Source organism: Schistocerca gregaria, chromosome 2 (assembly GCF_023897955.1).
Source record: "Schistocerca gregaria isolate iqSchGreg1 chromosome 2, iqSchGreg1.2, whole genome shotgun sequence".
Taxonomy (NCBI): domain Eukaryota; kingdom Metazoa; phylum Arthropoda; class Insecta; order Orthoptera; family Acrididae; genus Schistocerca; species Schistocerca gregaria.
Window position 1 is genome coordinate 7,322,498 of NC_064921.1, and position 10,780 is coordinate 7,333,277.

Consider the following 10,780-nt stretch of genomic DNA (forward strand, 5'->3'; position numbering starts at 1 on the left):
TTTATCATTAAATTGAACTAGAACATTTCTAGGACTATTATTAATCCCATCACTATTTTGACTTACACCATCACGAATTAACATTATCTGAAATAAACTAAATTTAACCTTACATAATGAATTTAAAACACTTCTTGGACCAAAATCATTTAATGGAACAACATTCATTTTCATCTCAATTTTTATTATAATATTATTTAACAATTTCATAGGATTATTCCCTTATATTTTTAATAGAACAAGACATTTAGCATTAACATTTGCAATTGCCCTACCTATATGGCTAAGATTTATATTATTTGGATGAATTAACCATACTAATCATATATTTACACACCTTGTACCACAAGGTACACCGCCTGCATTAATATCATTTATAGTACTAATTGAAACAATTAGTAATGTTATTCGACCAGGTACATTAGCAGTACGTTTGGCAGCAAATATAATTGCAGGACACTTATTATTAACCTTATTAGGAAACACAGGACCATCTATAGCAATAAACTTAATCTCATTACTAATTATTGGACAAATACTTCTATTAATTCTAGAATCAGCAGTAGCAATAATTCAAGCCTATGTTTTCTCAATTCTAAGAACTCTATATTCTAGAGAAGTATATTAAACCTATGTTAACAACTCACTCAAACCACCCATTCCACTTAGTAGACTATAGACCTTGACCATTAACAGGAGCAATTGGAGCAATAGTCCTAGTATCAGGACTAGCAAAATGATTCCACCTATTTAATATTAACTTATTCATAATTGGATTTGGAATTACCCTACTAACTATAATTCAATGATGACGAGATGTAGTACGAGAAGGAACATATCAAGGATTACATACAGGATTTGTATCAATTGGATTACGATGAGGAATAATTTTATTTATTGCATCAGAGGTATTATTTTTCGTTTCTTTTTCTTGAGCATTCTTTAGAAGAAGATTAGCACCAACAATTGAACTAGGAATACTATGACCTCCAATAGGAATTCAACCCTTTAACCCTATACAAATTCCATTACTTAATACAGCTATTCTTTTAGCATCAGGAGTAACAGTAACATGAGCACATCATAGTTTAATGGAATCTAATCATACTCAAGCAGTACAAGGATTATTCTTCACAGTGTTATTAGGACTATACTTTACAATACTTCAAGCATATGAATATTGAGAAGCACCTTTTACCATTGCAGATGCAGTTTATGGATCAACATTCTTTGTTGCAACAGGATTCCATGGTTTACACGTAATTATTGGAACAATCTTTTTATCAACATGTCTACTTCGACACTCAATAAATCAATTTTCACCAAGACATCACTTTGGATTTGAAGCAGCAGCATGATACTGACACTTCGTAGACGTAGTATGATTATTCTTATATATCTCTATTTATTGATGAGGTAGATAATTGTTTTTCTAGTATAAATAGTACATTTGACTTCCAATCAGAAAGCTTGATATAAATCAAGAAAAACAATTCTAATTCTATCAACAAGAGTTTTCATTAGATTTATTATTCCAATAATTGTTATAATCCTGGCAACAACACTATCAAAAAAATTAATTAATGATCGAGAAAAAAGATCACCATTTGAATGTGGGTTTGATCCAAAAAGATCAGCACGAATACCATTCTCAATACGATTCTTCCTAATCGCAGTAATCTTTTTAATTTTTGATGTAGAAATTGCACTAATTCTACCAATTTTAATTATTTTTAAAACTTCAGACATTATAATCTGAACAGTATCAACAATATTTTTTATTCTAGTTCTATTAGGAGGACTATACCATGAATGAAACCAAGGAGCATTACAATGAGCAGAATAAAGGGTTGTAGTTAAATATAACATTTGGGTTGCATTCAAAAAGTATTGATATTATCAATCAACCTTAAATAGAATAAGAAGCGAAATATTGCAGTCAGTTTCGACCTGGAAGATTGGTATGTACTACCCTTATTCTTATTAATTGAAGCCAAAAAGAGGCATATTACTGTTAATAATATAATTGAACTATAATAGTTCCAATTAAGGAAATGTAAAGCCAATATGAAAGCTGCTAACTTTTTATATTAGCGGTTAAACTCCGTTAACATTTCTAAAATTTATATAGTTTAAATAAAACATTACATTTTCACTGTAAAAATAATATGTCTATATTTATAAATACTTAAAAGTAAAAATACTTCCTTAACATCTTCAGTGTCACGCTCTAATTATAAGCTATTTAAGTAAACGAAAAACAATATTACCAAAATAAATATTCAAAAAATAAAAGTTAAAAGATAAATCTTGAAATTAGAATCATATCAACCTTGAATATAACCAATTAAATAAATAAATAATCTATATAAACCTTGACCACCAAGTAATTCACCTCAACCATAATCAAATGACTTAGATGAATAATAACCTATTTTTAAAGGAATATATCTAATAAACTTAGTTGAAAGAAAAGGTATAAATCATATAGAACCAGCAAATCTAACAAAAGAAAGAATACTTAAAGAAAATAAATTATGAGAAAAATCAAAATTAGAAATAAGATAACCTAAATAAGCACCTAAAATAACAACTGTAATAGTTAAAAACTTTAAATAATAAGGTAAAGCAATCACATGAGGAATAGGAAAAATTAATCAAGATAAAAGACTACCACCAAAAACAGCAACAAACAATAGACCAATTATTCCAAATGAAATATAATAACCCTTATCATCAAAAGAAAATCTAGAATAAAAATTATTATCACCAGATATTAAATAATAAAACAAACGATAAGAATAAGAAGCAGTTAAACCAGTAGAAAAAAAATAAAGAAAAAAAATTAAACAATTAATTCATCTTAAACAAACCATCTCAAGAATTAAATCCTTTGAATAAAATGCCGCTAAAAAAGGTATTCCACATAAAGATAAACTAGAAACATTAAAACAAACTGAAGTTAAAGGTATGAAATTAACAATTGATCCTATAAAACGAATATCCTGAGAATCCTTCAAATTATGAATTATTGAACCTGCACATATAAATAATAATGCCTTAAATAAAGCATGAGCCAATAAATGAAAAAATGCAAGCTTTGGATAACCTATAGCCAAAATTCTTATTATTAAACCAAGTTGTCTTAAAGTAGAAAGAGCAATAATCTTCTTTAAATCAAACTCAAAATTAGCGCCCAATCCAGCCATAAATATAGTTATACAACCAATTAAAAGTAAAAATCAACCACAATTATAAGTATCCAATATTGGTCTAAAACGAATTAATAAATAAACACCAGCAGTAACAAGAGTAGAAGAATGAACTAAAGCAGAAACAGGAGTAGGAGCTGCTATAGCAGCAGGAAGTCATGAAGAGAAAGGAATCTGAGCTCTCTTAGTTATAGCTGCTAAAACAATTAATATAGTAATGAGCTTTATTTCAAAAGAATTAGAAATAAAATCATAATAATAAATATAATTTCAACCACCAAAATTTAACATTCATGCAATAGAAATTAAAATAGCAACATCACCAATACGATTAGAAAGTGCAGTTAATATACCAGAACTATAAGATTTTACATTTTGATAATAAATAACTAAACAATAAGAAACTAAACCTAAACCATCTCAACCTAATAAAATTCTAATTAAATTAGGACTAATAATTAAAAAACCTATAGAAAGAATAAATATTAAAACAATAATAATAAAACGATTTATATTCTTTTCACCAGATATATAATCCTCTCTATAATAAATAACCAAAGAAGAAATATATATAACAAAAGATATAAAAATAAGAGATATTCAATCCAAAATTAAAGTTATAACAACTATAGAACCATTTAAATTGAAAAGCTCTCACTCAACAAAAACTCTATAATCAATTATTAAATAATAAATACCTAAAATAAAAATTATAGTTCTCGAAATAAACAAAGAAAAAAAACTCAAAGAACAAATAGAAAATAAATTCACGGCCTAAGATGAAAAACTTCATATCATTGATTCCACAAAACAATTTTTTTAATTAAAATACTTAAGCAAACTAAACAAAGAAATATTCACCCTTTAAACAGAGAATATTTAAAGGCAATCAATGTAAAAGTAAAAGATGATATTCACGAAAATAACCAAGAGAACAAGTATAAACACCAGAATAATAATTCCCATGCTGAGAATAAGAATATATATACAAAGTATAAACAGCTCTAAAAAAAGATAAAAAAATCAAAGCAAAGAATCTAAAAGAAGATCAAGATATAATTATATTTAATAATCTAATTTCACCTACCAAATTTAAAGAAGGAGGAGCAGCCATATTTCATGATCTTAAAAGAAATCATCATAAAGCCATTCTTGGCATCAAATTAATTATACCCTTGTTAATTAATAATCTTCGTCTACCTAAACGTTCATAAATAATATTAGATAAACAAAATAAACCAGAAGAACATAAACCATGACCAACCATTAGAGAAAGGGAACCTACACAACCTCATCAATTCATAGTCATCAATCCACCAATAACCATTCTTATATGAGCAACAGAAGAATATGCAATTAAAGACTTTAAATCAACCTGACGAAAACAAATAAATCTTACAATAACACCCCCAGATAAACCTAAAGACAATCAAAAATAATTAAACTTTAAACCCAAATAAGAAATAACCTTTATAACACGAAAAATACCATAACCACCTAACTTTAATAAAACACCAGCAAGAATTATTCTACCTGAAATAGGGGCCTCTACATGAGCCTTAGGAAGTCATAAATGAACCAAAAACATAGGTATCTTAACTAAAAAAGCCAAAATTATAAATACATAAAACATAAAATAATAAGAACCAAAATCAACCAATAAAGGAAAATATAAAGTATTAGAAAAATCATAAACCTTAAATAAAACTAATAATAAAGGTAATCTAGCAACCAAAGTATAAAAAATTAAATAAACACCAGCCTGCAAACGCTCAGGTTGATAACCCCAACCCAAAATTAAAAGTAAAGTAGGAACTAATCTAGCCTCAAAAAAAATATAAAAAGAAAGAAGACTTAATCTAGCAAATGAACAAATAAGCATAATTATTAAAATCAAAACCATAAAAACAAAAAAATTAGAATGATATGAACTTAAATAAACTGAACCTCTAGCAGTGATTATTAAAGAACAAATCCAAAAACTAAGTAAAATTAAACTAAAAGAAAAATAATCAATACCAAAATAATATCTAATTATATTCAAATCAGCATATGAATAAACACAAATTATAAAAACAAAACCCGACAGAAACATTAAAGAATGAACCAACCATCAACAATTATTTAATAAACAAAGAGGGATCAAAAAAATAGTTATAAATAAATACTTTAACATAAAGATAAACCAAAAGAATTAAAAAAATCATTACCATGAGAACGAATTGTTGAAACTAAAATAGAAAGACCTAAAGCACCCTCACAAACAGAAAAAACTAAAAAAATAACAGGAAAAAAATAATCATAATCAAACTCAATAAGAAAAACAATAACTAACATAAATAAAGAAAGAACAATATATTCTAATCTCAAAAGAACCATTAGTAAATGTTTACGTTTAGAAGAAAAAACATAAACACCAGCAAAATAAATCAATAAAGAAGTAAAAATAGAGAATATAAACATTAGTTTTAATAGTTTAAAAAAAACGCCGGTCTTGTAAACCGGAAATAAGTCCAGCCCCCACTTTTAAAACTTCAGAGGTGGAAAAGCTTCCATCATCGGTCCCCAAAACCGGTATTTTAAATAAACTAACCCCTGAAATGATCAAAATAATAATTATATCATTATCAAATGTAATAAATATTAATTTTATTAAATTAAGACACCCAATATCAATAATGCTTTTTATTATCCTTCAAACCTTCCTAGTTGGATTAATAACAGGAACAATAATAGAAAGATATTGATTATCATATATTTTATTTTTAACATTTCTTGGTGGTCTACTAGTATTATTTATTTACATCACAAGAATTGCATCAAACGAAATATTTCAGCCTAAATCAATCACTATAATTATTACATTAATAATGTGAGTATTTATCATATTAATATTAATTATTCTAGATATATCTATATTTATAGACTTTTTCAAAAACACCGAAACTATAAATATTGATAATTCAATCAATTATCAAGAAATAACAATATCTTTAGAAAAATTATATAATAGACCAACATTCATTATTACAATAATAATAATAATTTATTTATTTTTAGCACTACTAGCAGTTGTTAAAATCACCAATATTAATCAGGGACCTATTCGTAAAATAAGATAATTACTAATGAATAAACCCTTACGATTAAGACATCCTTTAATTAAAATTATTAATAACTCTTTAATTGACTTACCTGCCCCAACAAATATTTCATTTTGATGAAATTTTGGATCCCTATTAGGTTTATGTTTGGTAATTCAAATCGTAACTGGACTATTTTTAGCTATACATTATACATCAAATATTGAAATAGCATTCAGTAGTGTAGTACACATCTGCCGAGACGTAAATAATGGTTGAATTATCCGAACCTTACACGCAAATGGAGCATCTATATTTTTTATTTGTATTTACTTACATGTAGGACGGGGAATTTACTATGGATCTTATATATATATACATACCTGAATAATTGGTACAGTGATTTTATTTTTAGTTATAGCAACTGCATTTATAGGATATGTCTTACCCTGAGGCCAAATATCTTTTTGAGGTACAACAGTAATTACTAATTTATTATCAGCAATCCCATACTTAGGAACAGATTTAGTCCAATGAGTATGAGGAGGATTCGCTGTTGATAATGCAACATTAAATCGATTCTTCACATTCCATTTTGTATTACCATTTATTATTGCTGCTATAGCAGCAATTCATTTATTTTTTCTTCACCAAACAGGATCTAATAATCCTCTTGGACTAAATGGAGATATTGAAAAAATTCCATTCCATCCATACTTTACCTTTAAGGATTCTATTACATTTGTAATAATAACATCATTATTAATTATACTATGTTTAATTAATCCTTACCTATTAGGAGATCCAGATAACTTTGTACCTGCCAACACATTAGTAACACCAGTTCACATTCAACCAGAATGATAATTCCTATTTGCATATGCAATTCTACGATCTATCCCTAATAAGTTAGGAGGTGTTATTGCATTATTTTTATCAATTAGAATCTTAATAATTTTACCATTTTATAATAAAACACCATTCCGAGGCATTCAATTTTACCCTATTAATCAAATTTTATTCTGAATTATAGTAGTTGTTGTATGCTTACTAACGTGAATTGGTAAACGACCTGTTGAAGAACCTTATATTATAACAGGTCAAATCTTAACAATTATTTACTTCACATATTTCTTAATTAATGTCCATGTCGCAAACGCATGAGATAAATTAATTAAGGAATAAAGTTAATTAGCTTAGGAAAAGCATATGTTTTGAAAACATAAAATTAGAAGTTTAACTCTTCTATTAACTTTTCTCAAAAAATTTCACTAAACAAATGAGATAAATAAAATCTTTAAACCAACAAAGAAAATAAAAAAATTCAAAGATAAAGGTAAAAAACTTTTTCAAGCTAAGTACATTAATTTATCATAACGGAACCGTGGTAATGTTCCACGAACCCAAATAAAACCAAAAGATATAATAGCAAGCTTAATAAAAAATATAAAAGAATAAAAATCACCGCCCAAAAAAATTAAAGCCAATAACATTCTTATGAAGACAATTCTAGTATATTCAGCTAAAAAAATTAAAGTAAAATCACCCGCACCATACTCAATATTAAATCCTGAAACTAACTCAGATTCCCCTTCAGCAAAATCAAAAGGAGTACGATTAGTTTCAGCTAAGCAAGAAGCAAAACAAGCTAAAGCTAAAGGAAAAGAAATAATAATAAATCAACAATAAAGCTGATAGTTTATAAAATCAAACATATTAAAACTACCAATTAAAATAATTAAAGACAATAAAATTAAAGCTAAACTAACTTCATAAGAAATTGTTTGAGCAACAGAACGAAGAGAACCTAATAATGAATAATTTGAATTAGAAGATCAACCAGCAATTATAACAGTATAAACACCTAATCTAGTACAACATAAAAAAAATAAAAATCCATAAGAAAAAGAACACATATAAGTTAAATAAGGAAAAATTATTCAAACGGCTAAAGAAATCATTAAATTAAAAACAGGGGAAAAATAATAAAGTAGGTAATTAGATATAATAGGAATTGGCTGCTCCTTACAAATTAACTTAATAGCATCTCTAAATGGCTGAGGAATTCCAACAAAACCTACCTTATTTGGACCCTTTCGAATCTGAATATAACCTAAAACCTTACGCTCTAATAAAGTTAAAAAGGCAACACTAATTAAAACACAAATAACCAATAAAAGAAAATTCAAAATAAATATAAATAAATCATAAAGTATCAATACTATTTGTAGAAAAAATCTACATAAATGAATTCTAAATTCAACACATTAATCTGTCAAAATAGTAAATAAATTAATATTAATCAATATAACAAAAAATATTTTAAACATATGGTCCTTTCGTACTAATATGGATTAACAATCTTAGGATAGAAACCGACCTGGCTCACGCCGGTCTGAACTCAGATCATGTAAGAATTTAAAGGTCGAACAGACCTAATCATTGGGCTCCTGCACCCAAAATTTTTCTTAATCCAACATCGAGGTCGCAATCTGCTTTGTCGATATGAGCTCTCAAAAACAATTACGCTGTTATCCCTAAGGTAACTTAATCTTATGATCATAAATTATGGATCAAAATAACAAACATAAATAAATGATATAATAATGAAGAGTTTATCTATTCTTCATGTCACCCCAACAAAACATCATCATTAAATATAGAAAGACAAACAAAAAACTATATAAAAGTAAAATGTCAAGCTCTATAGGGTCTTCTCGTCCTAAAGAAGAATTTAAGCCTTTTGACTCAAAAGTTAAATTCAAAAATTTATTAAGAGACAGTTGATTTCTCGTCAAGCCATTCATTCCAGCCACTAATTAAGAGACTAATGATTATACTACCTTTGCACGGTCAAAATATCGCGGCTCTTTAAAAATACGCTCAGTGAGCAGGCCAGACCTCAAAATATAAACAAGAGGACATGTTTTTGATAAACACTCGGAAATCAATTTTGCCTAGTTCCTTATAATAAGTTCACAAGGTAAAAATTTCATACAAATAAATATACTAATTCTATCATTATTACAAAAATTTTAAAATTAAATTAATAATCTTAATAAAAAACCTAACATATTTATAAAATCAAAATAAAAAATAATGAACTAAAACGTAATCTTAAAGATAGCTGGTTTAAAGCTTACTATTATATTTCTATAAAATAAATTATAGGTTATTAACTTCAAAGCTTATCCCTTAAAGAATAAATAAGTTAATATTTTTACTTAAAAAATTAAATAAAAACAAATAACTTTAAAAAATTAAATTTTTTCTTAAGAAACTAGATATCTTGGGAAACGATTAACATCTCATTTCTATAAATAATTTAATAATAATTATGATACATTAACTATAAATTATTTATAAATCAACCCAAATCGAGACAAGTAAAATAAATACTAAAATTTTGATAAACCCTGATACAAAAGGTACAATAAATAAAATCTACTTAAAAAAATTTAAAATAATATTTCATAAAACACTTACATCACCAATAAACTATAATTTAAAAAATCAATTCTATAAAATATACTAAGACAAAAATACAATAAAATTATTTATATTAAATAATTAAATAAACAAAAAATAAATATAATAAAATAAATAATCAAGATATCCTGATTTGCACAGAAAAATTTTCAGTGTAAATGAAACACTTTACTAATAAGTTATATCTTGAAACTCTTCCTAGATACACTTTCCAGTACATCTACTATGTTACGACTTATCTCATCTAAATTGAAGCTACTTTAAAATAAAATAGAATAATCAATAATGAGAGCGACGGGCGATGTGTACACATCTCAGAGCCAATATCAGTTAAATTAAATAATTTAATTTACTATCAAATCCACCTTCATTAACAGTATTTCACTATCAAATCCGTTATAAACAAAAATCTATTGTAACCCACCTCCTCTTAACTATAAGCTGCACCTTGACCTGAAATATTTTATAATTATAAATCTTGAGAATTATAACTCTAAAAAGATTATCTGATAACGGAGATATACAAACAAATAAATTAAGTAGAGTAAATCGTGTATTATCAATCATGGGGTAGGTTCCTCTGAATGGAATGAGATACCGCCAAATTCTTTGGGTTTAAAGACCTTAACTAATAGTACCCTGGTAAATATAATTAACATTTAAAATAATAGGGTATCTAATCCTAGTTTATTATTTAAATTTCACAGATTCATAAAAAGGGCCACAAATAAATTTTAACATTTCACCTTACAAATTTATATTTCAACCCTAATAATATAAACAACTGTTTTAACCAATAATATTCACTTGTATCAATCGTATAACCGCGGCTGCTGGCACGAATTATGCCGATACTAAATCAATTGCTAAATCCAAAATCACTTGATAATTAAATCAAATTACTGCAAAAAGAACATTTAGTCTAACAAAACTTACATATAATACAAAGAAAAAGTGAATAAACAAGCAAGAATAAAACTTTTAAAAATAAAAAAT

The 10,780-nt window shown here is 26.3% G+C and overlaps 1 long non-coding RNA gene across 1 annotated transcript in view; it reads left to right on the plus strand.

Moving 5' to 3' along the window:
• Positions 1-9,785, plus strand: part of LOC126336224 (uncharacterized) — a 59,416-nt gene extending 49,631 nt beyond the window's left edge. The window contains exon 2 of the long non-coding RNA XR_007564922.1: positions 9,279-9,785. This is a non-coding gene — a long non-coding RNA (uncharacterized LOC126336224). The remainder of the gene's footprint in view (positions 1-9,278) is intronic.
• The last annotated feature ends 995 nt before the right edge of the window (positions 9,786-10,780 follow it).